Source organism: Mobula hypostoma, chromosome 11 (assembly GCF_963921235.1).
Source record: "Mobula hypostoma chromosome 11, sMobHyp1.1, whole genome shotgun sequence".
NCBI lineage: Eukaryota > Metazoa > Chordata > Chondrichthyes > Myliobatiformes > Myliobatidae > Mobula > Mobula hypostoma.
The window spans coordinates 51,908,663-51,926,207 of NC_086107.1; the positions used below are offsets into that span (position 1 = coordinate 51,908,663).

The following is a 17,545-nucleotide window of genomic DNA, read 5'->3' on the forward strand; positions in this document are numbered from 1 at the left end:
AGTAATTTAGCATGGCGTTCACCTATTGGATGATTTCTGGGCTTTCGGGGAAGGTGGGTGGGGCTATTAGGTCAGCTTTTTCTCGAGTGGGCAGGCCTGAGGGGTTTCTTTTTGGCAATCATCTTGCTATTCTTTCTGATCAAGTCAAGCTTCGACCTTTCTTCCGATTCAGGCTGCACCTGCGCGTTAGATTACTTCATAGAATTTTTAAATTAAATTTTAAATATGGATCTCAATAAAATCAATATAATATCTTGGAATTTAAATGGTATGAACCAACCTATAAAGCATAGAAAGATTTTTAAGAAATTAAAAACACTTCATGCAGATATTATTTTTGCGCAGGAGATGCATATTCGTAAACAAGATGAAAGTCGCTTTTTTAAATTTTGGAAGGGACCCTTATTTCATTCTTTATCAGTAAACAAAATAAGAGGGATATCTATTTTTATTAATTCTAAAATCCCTTTTGTTCATTTTAATACTGTTACTAATTTAATTGGAAGATATTTAATTGTTACTGGTTTGTTGTGTGGTCAACAGGTGGCATGTTTGTGCATATGCACCTAATACAGACAGACCAGATATTTTTTTAAGAAGCTATTTTCTCTATTGCTGAATTTAAATGAATACAAGTTGATTATGGGTGGTGACCTTAACTGTTGCCTTAACCTGTTGATTGATAGATCGTCCACCAATCGGTCACTTCCTAATAAAGCTGCGACTTGTATTAATTCTTTTTTAATAGAATACGGTTTGGTCGATATTTGGAGATTTAAATTTCCTAAAGAAAAAGATTTTTCTTTCTTTTTCCACATGTATATCATAAACATCCAAGAATTAATAATTTTTTCTTGGATACGCAATTGGTGCCCTCTGTTGTTGAATGTGCCTATGATGTGATTGCGTTGTCAGATCACGCACCTATGAAAATAACTTCGGAATTTTCTGATAATACTTTATACTTTATTGTCATCAAACAATTGATACTAGAACATACAATCATCACAGCGAAATTTGATCCTGTGTTTTGCGCTCTCTGGTGTACAAATCAATAGTAAATATTAAAAATTAAAATTATAAATCATAAATAGAAAATAGAAAAGGGAAAGTAAGGTAGTGCAAAAAAACCAAGAGGCAGGTCCGGATATTTGGAGGGTACAGCCCAGATCCGGGTCAGGATCCATTCAGCAGTCTTACCACAGTTGGAAAGAAGCTGTTCCCAAATCTGGCCGTACGAGTCTTCAAGCTCCTGAGCCTTCTCCCGGAGGGAAGAGGGACAAAAAGTGTGTTGGCTGGGTGGGTTGATTATCTTGGCAGCACTGCTCCGACAGCGTGCGGTGTAAAGTGAGTCCCAAGGACAGAAGGTTGGTTTGTGTGATGTGCTGTGCCGTGATCACGATCTTCTGCAGCTTCTTCCAGTCTTGGACAGGACAACTTCCATACCAGGTTGTGATGCACCCAAGAAGAATGCTTTCTACGGTGCATCTATACAAAATAGTGAGGGTTTTAGGGGACAGGCCAAATTTCTTTAGTTTTCTCAGGAAGTAAAGGCGCTGGTGGGCCTTCTTGGCAGTGAACTCTGCTTGGTTGAACCAAGTCAGGTCATTTGTGATAGTGACCCCAAGGAACTTAAAGCTTTTGACCTGTTCCACTTGCGCACCACCAATGTAAATGGGGTCCTGCGGTCCGCTACTCCTTCTGAAGTCAACAACCAATTCCTTCGTCTTGCTGACGTTCAGGGATAGGTTATTGTCTTTGCACCATGCCACCAGGTTCTTAATTTCCTCTGTGTACTCAAACTCATCATTATCCGAGATACGGCCTACAATTGTGCTGAATTGTATAATATTTACCAACCTCAGTGGAGACTTAACATTTCATGTTGCAAGATTCAACTTTTGTAAATTTTATTAAAGAACAAATTTCTCTATTTTTTGAATTGAATACAACTGAGGGAATGTCAAATTTGGTTATTTCGGATACAATGAAATCTTTTCTCAGGGGACAGATAATTTCATATTCAGTAGGTTTAAGAAGGAAAACTAAGGCGGAACTTTTGCTGATCACTAATAGGATTAAAGAAATAGATAAACTCTATTCAGTGACGCCTAGTGAAGATCTTTTTAAGGAAAGGGTGGAAGTCCAAGCACAACATGATTTGCTTTTGACTTTTCCTATTGAACAGCAACTTTTTAAATCCAAAAGCTAATTTTATATACACGTAGACAAATCAGGCAAATTATTAGCTGGTCAGTTAAAAGCAAGTATGGCTGGAAGACAGATCCTGAAAATAAGAAGACCTGACAGAACCACAACAGTAAATCCTCATGAAATTAATATGACATTTATGGATTTCTACTCTAATCTTTATAAGTCTGAATTTTCAGATAATATTACTTTTATGAATAGTTTTTTTGCAAAAAGTGAATATACCTAAAATTTCTATTCAAGATATGAATACATTAGATGCACCTATTAAACAAGAGAAAATAGCTAAGGGCTATATCCTCTCTTCAATCAGCTATAGCTCCGGGACCGGGTGGATATACAGTGGAATTTTGTAAGACTTTTACTGATATACTTATACCGTATTTATGTCAAATTTTCACTGACTCTATATCCTCTGGGACTCTCCCGAAAACTTTCTATGAAGCTTCAGTATCTTTAATTCCGAAAAAAGATAAAGATTTATCTGAATACGCCTCTTATAGACCAATTTTTCTATTGAATGTGGATTTTAAAATTCTCTCTAAGATTTTGGACTTGAGAGTATCCTACCTACCGTTACTTCCAATGACCAAACTGGATTTATTAAAAATAGATATTCACATTTTAATATTCAAAGATTATTAAATATTATTCACTCTTCACCATCTAAAGAATCTGAATGTGTTGGTTCTCTTGATGCAGAGAAAGTTTTTGATAGGATGGAGTGGTCTTACTTATTTGAGGTTTTGGAAAGATTTAATCTTAACCTAGGATTTATTTCCTGAATCAAACTGATCTATCATGTTCCCATGGCTGCTGTTATAACTAATAATCAAAAATCTCCCTATTTTAGATTACACAGGGGTAATTGACAGGGATGTCCTTTTAGCCCTTTATTGTTTAATTTGGCCTTAGAACACCTTGCTATTGCTCTTAGAGATTCTAACACTGTTCAGGGTATTAAGAGAGGGGACAAAGTACACAAGGTTTCATTATATGCAGATAACCTGTTAGTTTACATTTCAGATCCTAGGAAATCTATTCCTTCTATGTTATCTATACTTTCTGAATTTAGTAGTTTTTCTGGCTATAAATTAAATTTACATAAAAGTGAGCTATTTCCTATTAATAATTACTCCGATCCAAATCATCAAATACCTTTTAGTATTGCTAAAAATTACTTTACCTATCTTGGTATTAAAATTACTAAAAATTTTAAGGATCTATATACATATAATTTTTTTCCATTAATTGGCTACAACAAACAAATGCTCTCTAAATGGTCTCCTATGACATTAACACTAATAAGTCGAATTAAAGCTATTAAAATGATAGTTTTACTGAAATTTTTAGATATATTTCAGGCAGTTCCCTCTTTTGTTTCTAAAAAGTTCTTTGACAGAACAGATTCTATAATTTCATCTTATATTTGGAACAATAAAAATCCTAGATTGAGTAAACCCTTATTGCAGAAATTAAAAAAGAATGGTGCTATGGCTTTGCCTAATTTTAGAATGTACTATTGGGCAATCAATATTCGATATATTACTTTTTGGATTCACTATTTAAATATATATGAATGTCCTTCATGGTTGGATCTAGAGGTAAACTCGGTGAAAAGTTTCTCTTTGGCCTCTTTACTGGGAGTTCCTCTTCCCTTTTTGTTTTCTAAAATTAGCAGACAAGAATTTAAGCAACATACATCAAAGTTGCTGGTGAACGCAGCAGGCCAAGCAGCATCTATAGGAAGAGGCGCAGTCGACGTTTCAGGCCGAGACCCTTCGTCAGGACAAGAATTTAATCCCATTATTAAACATACATTCCTGACGAAGGGTCTCGGCCCAAAACGTCGACTGTACCTCTTCCTAGAGATGCTGCCTGGCCTGCTGCATTCACCAGCAACTTTTATGGGTGTTGTTAAGAATTTGGTTCCAGTTTCGTAGATTTTTTGAGTTTAATAATTTTATTCTTCTCGTAATATCTATCTTAATTATTATTTTAAACCCTCAATTTTGGATAAGGCCTATTTAATTTGGAAAACCAAGGGAATAACAACTTTTTCAGATTTGTTTTTAGGGGATTGTTTAATGTCTTTTTCTCAGTTAGCAGATAAATACGATTTATCTAATGTACACTTTTTTAGATCTTTACAAATCAGGAATTTTTTATGTGGTTTGTTACCTTCTGCTTATCCACCTAAAATGATAGATGTTCTCCTTCAGTTTAAACCATTTCAAAAAGGGTTGATAGCTATAATCTATAAATGGTTATTGAGTTTATGAATGATATCTAATGATAAAATTAAACGCACTTGGGAATTGGAACTTCGAGTCACTTTCAGATAATCAATGGAGCAAAATTTTTTATTTGCTTAACAACTCATCTATTTGTGCCTGCCATTGCTTGATACAGTTCAAGGTAGTGCACCGGGCCCATATGTCAAAGGATAAACTGGCACGTATTTTCTCCAATATTAATCCTATTTGTAACAGATGTAATCCTGAGTTGGCCACTTTAACTCATATGTATTGGTCTTGTATAAAGCTAGATAACTTTTGGAGAGATGTTTTTAAAACACTATCGAAGAGTTTTGGATCTGGATCTACAACCTCACTTGCTTACAGCAATTTTTGGGATTATCCCATCGGAAGCAGGAATTATTCCTGTTTCCGCTCAACGTATGATAGCTTTTTCGACCTTACTGGCTAGGAGAGCCATTTTATTGAAGTGGAAGGATTCCAATCCACCTACGGTCTTTTATTGGCTCTCCTCCATCATGTCCTGTTTAAGTTTACAGAAAATAAGAAGTCGGACATTTGATACATACTTTAAATTTGAACAAATATGGCAACCTTTTATCCAATATTTTCATTTAATTTGATTTATTACTCTTTCAAGTTTTTTTTTCAGGGTTTTAGATTTGATCAGAAAGTTTTTCTCTCCTCTTTTTTTTGTTGTATCCTCAAAATGGACTGCCCAGTCCCTTCTTTTTGTTTTGTTTGTTCTGTTTTTTTAATAGTGTAGTGGGGTGATTTTTTTTCTTTCTATTTAAAACCCAATGTTTTTTTCCCTCTCTCCTTTTAACTGGTAAGAGGAGAATTGTTTTTTTTTAAATTATATACAGTATTTAATACTAGTTTAACAATATCTATGATTTTGACAGTGTCTATTTTAATCTTGGTTACTGATACATATCTTTGAACTAATTCTCCTCTTGATTGTATTTGATTGTATCTATGTATTTTTTAAATCAATAAAAAGACAGTCTTAGAAATAGAGGGTGCCCATTTAAAACAGAGATGAGGAGAAATTTTGTTAGCCAGAGGGTCGTGGATTTATGGAATTTGTTGCCACATACAGCTGTGGAGGCCTGATCATGAATAAAGAAAGACAGACTGTGTCTCTTTCACATCCTCTCCCCCTTGCTTGATGCTCCTGAGGGTCCGTGCATTCAAATTTTATCTTTATCTCTCTCTCTCTCTCCATTCCTTCTTCCCGCCCCCCCCCGCCCCTCGATGACATCAGGGGATGGTGCTGGAAGAAGGTATAATCAATGCAGTTTGTGGATTGTGGACTCTAATTCACATATGATGTGATTTTAGTTTTTCTGGTTACTCCTATTTTTGTTGCTAATTTGGGTGATTTTAAATTGTAAGGGCCTGTAAATAATGAACATTGAGCTGACCTGAATATGCCTTTTGCTTTTGTGTTCTATGTTCTCTGTTCTTGTTCACTTTTGTATCGTTTGCGCTTGGGGTTATTTTTTCTTTAAACAAGTTCCATGGTCCTTTGTTTCGTGGCTGTCTGTGGGGAAGACGAATCTCAGAGTTGCATACATACTTTGATAATAAATGTACTTTGAATAAAACCCAAAAATGCCTGCTGATGTGTTACTAGATCATATTAACAAAATATGTGTAGCTTAGTTAAAAAAGTGGCTACCTAACTTTTATATTTTCAATGAACTTCACTTTGACACTTCATATATCTGTTGCTAAAATAGTTTAGCACAAATAACCATTTCCAAATAGTTTTAGTAACAAATGGAAATGGCAACACTTCATATGTTTCAGCATGCACATAATATATTTTCCATAAATAAAGGCAGCACTAGTGCAAAAATAGAAAAACTATTTCAACTTAATTCACTTTTCTAGCTGTTCAAACTTCAAAGTAAATTTATTATTGAATTACGTATTTGTCACCATATACTACTTAGGGATTCATTTTCTTGCACGTATTTGCAGGAAAATAAAGAATGTATGAAAAACTATACAGAACAAATACTGACAAACATCCAATGTGTAAAAAAGGACAAATCACACAAATGTTAAATTATAGAAGTAAATAAATAATGCTGAGAACATGAATTGTAGTGAGTCAGTTGAGGAGTCAGTTCAGCGATGAGGTGACTGAAGTTAACCTCGCTCGTTCAGAAACCCAACAGTTATACGGAAACAACTGTTCCTGAACCTGGTGGTTGTAGGACCTAAGGATCCTACACCTCCTACCCGATAGTAGTAACAAGAAGAGAGCATAGCCTGGATGAGGGGTTTATTCACTGTTTACTTGATCATTATATGCCAACCAATAACTTCCCTAAATGCATATATAAATGAAAATGCAAGTGATTAGATTAGATTAGGTTATGAGGACACACAGTCCTCTTTTATTGTCATTTAGTAATACATGCATTAAGAAATGATACGATACTCCTCCGGTGTGATATCACAGAAACACAAGACAGACCAAGACTGAAAAACTAACAAAAAACACATAATTATAACATATAGTTACAACAGTGCAACAATACCATAACTTGATGAAGAACAGGCCATGGCACTGTAAAAAAGTTCAAAGTCTCTTGAAAGTCCCACATCTCACACAGACAGGAGAAGGAAGAAAACTCTCCCTGCCATGCCTGACCACAGTCCGACTCTGAGTCATCCGAAAACTTCGAGCTCTGATCAGCCCTCCGCAACCAAGTACCGAGCACCATCTCTATCCAAGCGCTTCAACCTCAGCCTCGGTCGCCAGCAGCAGGCAAAGCCGGATATTTTGGGGCCTTCCCTCCGGAGATTCTCGATTGCACAGTAGCAGCGGCAGCGAACCGGCATTTCAGAAATTTCTCCAGATGTTCCTCTGTGCTTTCACGTCTGTTTCCATCAAATCAGAATTGTCCACGGCCCCTATTTAACAGATACCTTATCATTTCACTGGAGGGCTGCACGCGCTGCATCGTGCTGCCATCTTCTCCTCCCACCTCTCTGATAAATATGTTGCATCAGAAGCTGAAGTAAAACCCTTCTTTAAAACTACCAGTTTTCTAATTGCTCTTTCAAATGCTGATTTATCTGCTATGCTTTCCATGAGATTTGTTTATACTTTAGAATTATTGCGTTTAAACTCATAATTTAATTTTGGTTAAGCAGTTTCACCTTCTTTCTCCAATGTATTTTAGAGCTCAAATCAAAACTTGAAAACAAATTAGAGAAGATGCCTCCCTATTGGAACTGCTATTTCTTTACTGAGATGGTAAACCAAGATAACTTCTGCCTATTATTGTGGATATAAGAGAGGTCACAACACATTTCTGCTTGAGTGAAAACAACTTCTCCTCACAGTACTCACCTCACACCCAACTCCACCAACATCAAATTATTTGGACATTTGATATCACAGGCTGTTTGTAGATCAGTGTGTGGAAATTCAGTGTGAAAATGTCTATTAGGAGTTACTTTCGATGCAGGATAAAAGTATATTCATCTTAATAAAAAGGATAGTTGCATTTGGACAACACAACCAACCAAAATCTGCAGATTTTCTCTTGTTCGTTTTGGAACAATTTTCAAAATCAATTGGCCTTGAAGCAATAAGCAGCACTAGAAGAATATGAAAAGCTATACATGAATACACATTTTATACATCTAATCCCATCTTCAAACTATTCAGAACTGTACAAAAACTTAAGCCGTACTAAATCATTACAGGAGAGGTATAAATCGAGATTAATTATTGTGAGATTAATTATTGCTAGATGTTTTTATAAACCAAGATTTCCTGTAAATATTTAGGCAGCTGATTGCATTAGATTTGAACAACATTAAAAATTCCAGCATTATTTTACCTGTAAAATGGATTATTTTACTATTTTGCAAATTCTAATCCAACTGAACAAACAAATTTATGGGGGAAAAAAAATCTTGAAATAAATGTCCAGTTAATTGATTCTGGTGGAGCTTTTAGTCTGACCGTGTACTTTCACAATGTTCTGCTCTTCTAATTATTTCTGATCTCCACTGTTTTTTTATGCTTTCTATGTTATGATTAAATTTATGCAGGTTCTTAATTCTGCTTAGATGTTACCTCCTTGAGCTCTTTATCAATTGTCATTTATGGAACAATAAAATCTAGGATTCATATGGAACCATATGTAGGTTTTTATCTCCCATCTCTACAATTAGTCATGTAGGAAGAATACGGATGAATATCAAAAAAAATCAGATGGTGAAAACCTGAAATGAAAGAGAAAATGCTGGATGTGCTCCATAGCTGTGTGGAAAGAGAAACAGAGTTAACATTTCAGTCAGAAGACTTTCATTATTACTCGGAAAGAGTGCTTTCTGTTTCTTACTTTGTCTTCAATAAGATGCTGACCAAACTCACTTTCACATCCATATTTCTTTCATTAGCAAACGCCTCCATGTCTATCTCATTCCAGATTCCCAATGAAACTGCACATTGCAATTCAGGGTAAGGCAGGAGAGATATATCCAAACTATCTGGCATTTTGTGCTTGCCACATTCTGAGATCCATGTTTTATGTCATGTGTCAATATAAGTACGTTCCTGAACTCTCTCGGCAACACCAGCTCAAAAATGTTGTGGTTTGTTATTGCTCTTTATTTTTCCCTGCATTTAGCAATACAACTAACATTTTTTTCTTCTTCCTGGACAAGGTTCGCAAGCTGCAATGGCTTGCATTCCAGTATTCTTTCATACCTTTCTGCATTCACTTTCCTAAAACACTATCTCTATCTCCTATCTTATTCTATGCTGTTTTAATTACCAGCTCATCTCCCCTTCCTGCTCTAAGACAGTCAGGGGATCTACCTTCAAGCCCATACATTCCCATATTGATGAATTCCAAGCCAGACATGATGTTGATTACTTCTGTCATCTCCATCTGCATGCCCATTTCTTTGTCCAAGAGTTTTGACCCCAGCCTGAAAACACACATTGCTTTCTCCAGATCTCTTGTTGACTGCCTTGATCTTCCCATTTTCCTCTAATCTATCACTTTCCAAACTTGCCATTTCCCCAATAACCAGCCCTGATATTGTCATCAAATCTACCAATAAGAGAGGCAATGTTTTGGACCAGCAAACTAACCTCTATTGCACAGAGGCCAAACATCAACTCTCAGACATCCATCATACTTTTTTGGTCTATGATCCTATCATTGACTATCAGTCCATTATCTTTCAGATTTGAGGAGGAGAAGATGGTGGCGGCGCGACACAGCACGCGCGGCCACTCCAAGATGATATCTGTATTTGTTAAGTAGGGTACCGCGCACAATTCTGATTTGATGGAGACAAACGTGAGAGCGCGGAGGAACATCTGGAGAAACTTCTGAAATGCCTGCTTCGCTGCCGCTGCTACTGTGTGGTACCGAAATCTCCGGAGGAGTAGGCCTCTGAGTCCTCGGCTTTGCTTATTTCAGCGGCCAGGACGAGGTCGAAGGCGCTCAGCAGAGGATGGCGCTCGGGAGGCTGTATCGGAGGGGCTGGTCAGAGGCTCGAAGTTTTCGGATGGACTCAGTCGGCTGTGGTCGGGTGCTTCCAATGCATCGGCAGTTGTCAGCTGTCGGTGCCTGGAGGTTTATGGCAGGGGAGTTTCTCCCTTTTGCCACCTGCTATCAGGGACTATAGGAGTCGATCGAGACTTGAGACTTTTTTTTTACCGTGCCCATGGTCTGTTCTTTATCAAATTATGGTATTGTTTTGCACTGCTGTAACTATATGTTATAATTATGTGGTTTTGTCAGTGTAAGTCTTTGGTTTGTCCTGTTTTTCTGTGATATCACTTTGGAGGAACATTGTATCATTTCTTAATGCATGTATGCATTTCTAAATGACAATAAATGAGGACTGAGTGTCCTCATAATCTAATCTAATCTAATCTAAGATAGTTATTTCTTCAGGATATCTTCTTTCCACAGATGACAGCTTTGTAGTATTCCAGTCCTACTCCTGCTCAAGCAGAACTATGTGTGTCAGCCTTCACTCATCCAACCAATATAATCCTTTCTCTCCTTCTCCACACCCTTTCCAACTAACTCTAAAAACTCCAACACCACCACCGCATAGGCATTTCTAATCGTCTAATCTTTACCATGGATGTACAGACTCCCGTAGACTTCTACTCCACTCTAGGATGGCCTGAAGTCCTTCCTTGAACAAAGGTCCAACTAGTTCACGTCTATCAATAACAAGATATTCAATTACCTAACTCACATTCAACAACTTCTCCTTTAATTTCACTTACTTGCTCTAGATCTATAGCTGTGGGAATTTGTGTGGGCACAAGCCATGTCCATCTTTTTGTGAGATACATGGAACAATCTTTGTTCCATTTCAGCTTGGCCCACTCCTCAACTCTTCTTTTAGTACACTGACAAATGTATTGGTGCTGCTTCCTGCACTGCTACAAAAATTGAAAATATAATTACTTTTGCTGCCAGCTTCCACCCTGCTCTTATTCACAAGATACATTTTCAATTCTCACCATCCCTCTCTGGTCTCCGACTTAGAAGGACAACCAATTGACAAACGTTAGTCGCATGCCCACAGACTTCTATACCTCCCTCAACTGTACTTCCTTCCAGACAGCCTTCCACCAGTTATTCTATGCTCAGTCCTTATATTCACTCAAAAACTGTGCATCTATGATGTCTTTCTTCTTACTGAATTGTAGGTTCTCTTCTACCATTGTCAACAGAGTCCTCAACTGCATCTCATCTATTTCTCCAAATCTCTGCTTCCATCTCTGCTCAATGTCAAAGGGAGCACTGTGTTTAGTATCATCTAGTCTACTCTTCTCACCGCACTGTCAGATCTGGAGATGATATTATTCAGTAGGTTCTTCAGAAATCAAGAATGAGTTGCAAATCTTGAAGTTACAGCCATTTTACAAGATGCTTATATAAAAAATAATAACACTGGACAATTTTTTTCAAAAGTGTTGATTCCTCAGAATTATTTTTGTGAGTATTATTTCAGACTACTTGTATCAGAAGGAATTTGGAGAAACAAGAAATGAACTTCTATTGAATATAATAAGTTTAATTGCACAATGGTGCTGACACTAGCGATAGACAACCAAGCAAAAGAAGTTTTGTTGATGATTTTCATTTGCACTTAGTGAAGTTTCTTGCTTAAGTGTCCAACAATAATCAGCCAGCATTGATGGATTTCAGCCTGCTCTTCAATGATAGTGGCAAGATTTGCAAGTAAGACTCTAAATGGACATGCAGAAAAAAATCTTTAGTGACATGTTGCACTTCAGTGCTTTGTATACCTTAAAGTATGTTGCCAATCAGCTCCACATAGTTTAGAGCTCTGCAGTTGCCAAGAAAATTTTCAACATCCTACAAGTTCATCAAGTTGTCTGCCATTGATTTGTTTTGTAGACCAACAAAAATGCCTTCCTTAATCTTGGCATCAGTTATTCTGAGAAGCATCCGTCTCAAATATCAAAATACTTCATGGAAATGTTTATGCCTAGTGATAGCAGATTCCATCCTTGCAATCTTGAACCCAGTAATTCTGCTTTTGCCTTCGACAAACCCAAGTCTCTGACCAGGTCAGATAACACAGATTGGGTTATCAGATGAGGCTAACTTGACATAAAGGGTTCAAAATCTGTATTAGTATCAGCGTTGTTTTCCGTTCCTGGCTCGTGCATCACGGCATCTTTGACTGCCTCCCCTAGACTCTATGTCTCTAGTGGCTTCGGTACTGGAAGACTATCATCATGTGGCACAGGTCTCGTGGTTGAAGGAAGATTGGGGTATTCAATGGATTTCTTGTTTTTAGCAGAGAAACCAGACACACTGGTCAGCCAGAAGTAGCTGTCTGCCACATGATCCTTCTGCTCTCGCCATATCATTGGGACAGCAAATGACATTGACTTCCGAGTACTACTGACCCATATTCTAAGATCGACGGTGCATGTTGTGCAATAAATGTAAGAAGCCTGAGAAGAATTACACTCCATCTTTGAGATTTAAGCACATACCCACCATAAACAAAACACAAAGTATTGCAGCTGTTGCAACATTGGTGAGACATTTTGCTATCACAAATACTCCGGAAAGTAAAATATCTTTATAATAATGAGTACACACAATATGTTATGCATGTGGAGCACAGGCACATCAACGTGATTGCATCCCAATACACATGTAAACTCAATGCAGAGAATAGTGTTTGTGTGATGTTTTTGTAGCTTTTCTAAAACCTGTCTTGCTGTGCAGCATCCACCTTGCTTAAGTATGTCCCAGCATACCTCGACAAGATAGAAAACTTTTCAGCTTACATTGTGGGCGATATTTTAATGGACTTAAATTATAAATTTAAATAACAAATACAGGTGATTTCAAAAAAAACGGTACATCATATGGAAATTTCATGGCGATTTTCATGATAAACACACAAAAATCCATAAGAAACACCCAAAAGTATTCAGGAAGCTGTCCAGTGTAATAAGGTACTGTCAGCCAGTATCACAGCAGCAGGTAATTAACTCTAACTGTAACCAAATCACTAACAAAGTTCAAAGTAAGTTTACTGTCAAAATACATATATATCATCATATAAAACCCTGAGATTCATTTTTTGTGGGCATACTCAATAACACCAAATAGAATAATAACCTTAACTGAACAATGAAAGACCACACCAACATGGGCATTCAACCAGTGAGCAAAGGAGGGGAGGGGGGAGGGGGGAGGGGGAGGGGGAGGGGGAGGGGAGGGGAGGGGAAGGGAAGGGGAAGGGAAGGGAAGGGAAGGGAAGGGAAGGGAAGGGAAGGGAAGGGAAGGGAAGGGAAGGGAAGGGAAGGGAAGGGAAGGGAGGAAGGATCGATCAAGAACATGAAATGAAGAGTCCTTGAAAGTGAGTCCATAGGTTGTGGGACAGTTCAGTGAAGGGGCAAGTGAAGTTGAGTGAAGTTATCCCTTTGGTTCAACAGGCTGATGGTTCACAGGTTGACTTCCAGGGCGTCTCGATGCGACTCCTGTGGCAGCAGAACTCTGAATGGATATGATTAGATATTCCCGTTTCAGCCAGATACAGCTAAAAAGCACAACTGCTTCCAAGGTTAGTACTGTCAACAAAGATGTCTTCCTTGCCGGATCCCATGCAAGAAACGTGGCTGCAGGTCAGGGATACAAGTGCATTTAAGGAAACGGGGTTTTAAACTCCCAATAACGACTATCCCAATTCTGCTGACTAGACCTAGAATATCTAGCAGTTAAGTGCCATTTTACCTACCACAGGGGATTTCCGGGATCAATGTGGTAGCGGTGTACATTCCGACTCAGGAAAATGTCAATCAGGCTTTAGATGATCTGAGCAATGGGATCAATATGCACCATACAGCACACCCAAACTCCTTCACCATCGTTTTGGGGGATTTTAACCAGACCAGTCTGAAAAAAATCACGAAGCAATTACCATCAACAGATCACTTACAATACCAGAGGAAACAACACACTGGACCATTGTTACACCACCATCAAGAATGCCTACCGTGCTATTCCACACCCTCACTTCAGTAAGTCTGATCACCTGGCTGTACTTCTATTCCCTGAGTATAGGCAGAGACTGAAGATTGCAGCACCAGTAGTGAGGACCAAGAAGGTATGGACAAGGGAAGCACAGGAGCACTTACAGGACTGCATTGAATCGGTGGACTGGACTGTATTCAAGGATTCATCTTTGAACCTGGATGAGTATGCTCCAGTTGTTACTGACTTCATTAAAACCTGTGTGGATGGGTGTGTGCCTACAAAGACTTACTGTACGCTCTCAAACCAAAAGCCTTGGATAAACCACGAAGTACGTCGTCTGCTGAAGGCTAGATCTGTGGCATTTAAGTCTGACGACCAAGGTCTGTACCAGAAAACCGGATATGATTACCAAAGGGCTATTTCAAGGGTGAAAAGACAATTTCGAATGACGTTGGAGGCAACATCAGATCTACGACAACTCTGGCAGGATTTGCAAAACATTACTTCCTACAAAGTGAAACCCAATAGCATGAATGACAGCAATATTTCACTACCAGATGAACTCAATGCTTTCTATGCCCGCTTTGAAGAAAGAACATAACTTCAGCTGTGAAGATGCCTGCTGCACCTGGTGACCCTGTGATCTCTGTCTCGGAGGCCAATGTTAGGCTGTCTTTAAAGGGAGTGAACCCTCGCAAGGTGAAAGGTCCCAATGGAGTACCTGGTAAGGCTCTGAAAACTTGTGCCAACCGACTGGCTGGAGTCTTCAAGGATATTTACAACCTCTCACTGCTACGGATAGAAGGTCCCACTTGCTTCAAAAAGGCAACAATTATACCAGTACCTAAGAAGAATAATGTAAGCTGCCTTAATGACTATCGCCCAGTAGCACTCACATCTACAGTGATGAAATGCTTTGAGAGGTTGATCATGACTAGACTGAACTCCAACCTGGACCCATTGCAGTTTGCCTATCGCCACAACAGGTCAATGGCAGATGCAATCTCAAAGGCTCTTCACATGGCCTTAGACCACCAGACAATACAAACACCTATGACAGGATGTTGTTCATCGACTATAGCTCAGTATTTAACACCGTCATTCCCACAATTCTGATTGAGAAGTTATAGAACCTGGGCCTCTGTACCTCCCTCTGCAATTGGATCCTCGAGATCCTAACTACAATCTGTGCGGTTTGGTGATAATCCTCCTCGCTGACAATCAACATTAGTGCACCTCAGGGGTGTGTGCTTAGCCCACTGGTCTACTCTCTGTATGCACATGACTGTGTGGCTAGGCATAGCACAAAACTACCATATATATACACTGACGATACAACCACTGTTCGGGGAATCTCAGATGGAGATGAGAGGATGTGAGATGTGCCAACTGGTAGAGTGGTGTCGCAGCAACAACTTGCACTCAACATCAGCAAGACAAAAGAGCTGATTATGGACTTCAGGAAGGTCAAGACGAAGGAACACACATCAATCCGCATAGAAGGATCAGAAGTGGAGAGAATGAGCAGTTTCAAGTTCCTGGATGTCAAGATTTCTGAGGAAACCAGGTCCCAACATATCGATGCAGTTATAAAGAAGGCAAGACAGCAACTATACTTCATTAGGAGTTTGAAGAGATTTGGTATGTCAACAAATGCACTCAAAAACTTCTATAGATGTACAGTAGAGAACATTCTGACAGGCTGCATCACTGTCTGGTATGGGGGTGGGGGGAGAGGGGGCTACTGCACAAAACCAGAAGAAGCTGCAGAGGGTTGTAAATTTAGTCGGCTCCATCTTGGGTACTAGCCTACCACATACCCAGGACATTATCAAGGTGCTCCGCCTCAGAAACACAGCATCCATTATTAAGGACCACCAGCACCCAGGGCATGCCCTTTTCTCACTGTTGCCATCAGATAGGAGATACAGAAGCCTGAAGGCACACACTCAACAATTCAGGAACAGCTTCTTCCCCTCTGCCTTTCAATTCCTAAATGAACCCGTGAACTCACTTTTTAAACATTTCTGATTTTTGCATGATGTTTAATCTATTCGATATATGTATACTGTAATTGATGTACTTATATATTTATTATTATTTTATTTTTTCTTCTTCTATATTATGTATTGCATTGAACTGCTGCCGCTAAGTTAACAAATTTTCCGACACATGCCGGTGATAATAAACCTGATTCTAATTCTGAACAACTGCTCGTGAACTGAATGGTGTGAATCTTGATGGCAGCAGAAAGAAGACAGCATATCCTGGGTCATATTCAAAACCCGGACTCCAGCAACGACCATGGACACATTCGAAGTGATTGCGCAACCACCAACTGCGACTCCAGCCTTGAACTCCAGGCCAGGTCTTTATGTGCTGCTATTGTGACTCCCGTCTCCCCTTCCCCCACCACCACTCCGCAGCCCCGTCTTCCTCAGATCCCACCGTCAACTCCTGGGCCCTCAGAGGCTCCATCTTCCTCTCACCCCAACCCTCCCCTCTCCACTGACACAACCAGCCTCCCCCCGCCCCCCTCTGATCCCAGCTCTCATCCGTGCCGGGTCTTTACCATCTCCTCCGACCTTCAACTGTCAGAGGCAGAACGCTCTGTTCTCAGTAAGGGCCTCACGTTTGTCCCCCTTCGCCCACACCTCAGCGAGTTCCGTGTTCGCCACGATGCAGAACTTTTCTTCCGCCGTCTCCGTCTCCGAGCCTACTTCTTCGGCAAGGACTCTTCCACCCCCACCAATGACCCCTTCTCCCGTCTTCAACCCTCCTCTTCTTCATGGACACCCCGCTCTGGTCTTCTGCCTGCTCTGGATCTCTTTATTGCTAACTGCCGACGGGACATCAACCGTCTTGACTTCACCGCACCTTGTCCCCATTCCAACCTCACTCCTTCGGAACGCTCTGCTCTCCACTCCCTCCGCACTAATCCTAACCTTATTATTAAACCAGCTGATAAGGGGGGTGCTGTTGTAGTCTGGCGTACTGACCTCTACCTTGCCGAGGCACAGCGACAACTCGCGGATACCTCCTCTTATTTACCCCTCGATCGTGACCCCACTAAGGAGCACCAGGCCATTGTCTCCCACACCATCACCGACTTTATCCGCTCAGGGGATCTCCCATCCACTGCTACCAACCTTATAGTTCCCACACCCCGCACTTCCCGTTTCTACCTCCTACCCAAGATCCACAAACCTGCCTGTCCTGGCCGACCTATTGTCTCAGCTTGCTCCTGCCCCACCGAACTCGTTTCTGCATACCTCGACACTGTTTTATCACCCCTTGTTCAATCCCTTCCGACCTATGTTCGTGACACTTCTCACGCTCTTAAACTTTTCGATGATTTTAAGTTCCCTGGCCCCCACCGCTTTATTTTCACCATGGATGTCCAGTCCTTATGTACTTCCATCCCCCATCAGGAAGGTCTCAAAGCTCTACGCTTCTTTTTGGATTCCAGACCTAATCAGTTCCCCTCTACCACCACTCTGCTCCGTCTAGCGGAATTAGTCCTTACTCTTAATAATT

General features: G+C 39.7%; 1 protein-coding gene across 5 annotated transcripts in view; it reads right to left on the reverse strand.

Moving 5' to 3' along the window:
* Positions 1-17,545, reverse strand: part of dagla (diacylglycerol lipase, alpha) — a 385,385-nt gene that overhangs the window by 214,667 nt on the left and 153,173 nt on the right. Inside the window, exon 1 of one of the 5 annotated variants that reach the window (XM_063063207.1) lies at positions 13,770-13,887. The exons of 3 other annotated variants lie outside the window; for them this stretch is intronic. The gene's annotated coding sequence lies outside the window, so the exon portion shown is untranslated. Of the gene's footprint in view, positions 1-5,896; positions 5,941-13,769; positions 13,888-17,545 lie in introns of those variants that run through there. One more of the 5 variants, XM_063063201.1, reaches the window with a different exon arrangement.